This window comes from Bison bison, unplaced genomic scaffold (assembly GCF_000754665.1).
Source record: "Bison bison bison isolate TAMUID 2011002044 unplaced genomic scaffold, Bison_UMD1.0 scf7180017864068, whole genome shotgun sequence".
Lineage (NCBI taxonomy): Eukaryota > Metazoa > Chordata > Mammalia > Artiodactyla > Bovidae > Bison > Bison bison.
This window is the reverse complement of record NW_011494640.1, coordinates 4,380,033-4,381,559: the sequence shown is the minus strand read 5'-3', so window position 1 is coordinate 4,381,559 and position 1,527 is coordinate 4,380,033.

Sequence of the window (1,527 nt, the reverse complement as noted above, 5' to 3'; positions counted from 1 at the left end):
TAGTTTAAATCAGTCAGTTCAGTTCAGTCACTCAGTCATGTCCGACTCTTTGCAACCTCATGGACTGGAGCACAGCAGGCTTCCCTGTCCAGCACCATCTCCCAGAGCTTGCTCAAACTCATGTCCATTGAGTTGGTGATGCAATCCAACCATCTCATCCTCTGTCGTCCCCTTCTCCTCCTGCCTTCAATCTTTCCCAGCATCATGGAATTTTCCAGTGAGTCAGTTCTTTGCATTAGCTGGCCAAATGGAGCTTCAGCTTCAGCATCAGTCCTGCCAATGAATATTCAGGACTGATTTCCATTAGGATTCACTGGTTTGATCTCCTTGAAGTCCAGGGGATTCTCAAGAGCCTTCTTCAATACCACAGTTCAAAAGCATCAATTCTTTGGCACTCAGCTTTCTTTATGGTCTCTTACATCCATACATGACTACTGGAAAAACCATAGCTTTGACTAGACAGACCTTTGTAGGCAAAATAATGCCTATGCTTTTTAATATGTTGTCTAGGTCGGTCACAGCTTTTCTTCCAAGGAGCAAATGTCTTTTAATTTCATGGCTGTGGTCACCATCTGCAGTGATTTTGGAGCCCAAGAAAATAAAGTCTGTCACTGTTTCCATTGTTTCCCCATCTATTTGCCATGAAGTGATGGGACAGGATGCCATGATCTTCGTTTTTTGATTGTTGAGTTTTAAGCCAGTTTTTTCACTCTCTTCTTTCACTTTCATCAAGAGGTTCTTCAGTTCCTCTTTGCTTTCTGCCATAAGGATGGTGTTATCCGCATATCTGAGGTTACTGATATTTCTCCCAGCAATCTTGATTCCAGCTTGTGCTGGAATCAAACCCCTTATGATTATACAGTAGAAGTGACAAATAGATTCCAGGGATTAGATCTGATAGAATGCCTGAAGAACTCAGGACAGAGATTCCTGGTGTTGTACAGGAGGCAGTGATCAAGACCATCCCCAAGAAAAAGAAATGCAAAAAGGCAAAATGGTTGTCTGAGGAGGCCTTACAAATACCTGTGAAAAGAAGAGAATCTAAAGGCAAAGGAGAAAAGGAAAGATAGAACCATCTGAATGCAGAATTCCAAAGAATAGCAAGGAGAGATAAGAAAGCCTTCTTCAGTGATCAGTGAAAAGATACAGAGGAAAAAATTAGAATGGGAAAGACTAGAGATCTCTTCAAGAAAATTAGAGACACCAAGGGAACATTTCATGCAAAGATGGGCACAATAAAGGACAGAAATGGTATGGACCTAACAGAAGCAGAAGATATTAAGAAGAGGTGGCAAGAATACACAAAACTATACAAAAAAGATCTTAATGACCCAGATAACCACAATGGCGGGATCACTCACCTAGAGCCAGACATCCTGGAATGCGAAGTCAAGTGAGCCTTAGGAACCATCACTACGAACAAAGCTAGTGGAGGAGATGGAATCCCAGTGGAGCTATTTCAAATCCTGAAAGATGATGCTGTGAAAGTGCTGCACTCAGTATGCCAGCAAATTTGGAAAACTCAGC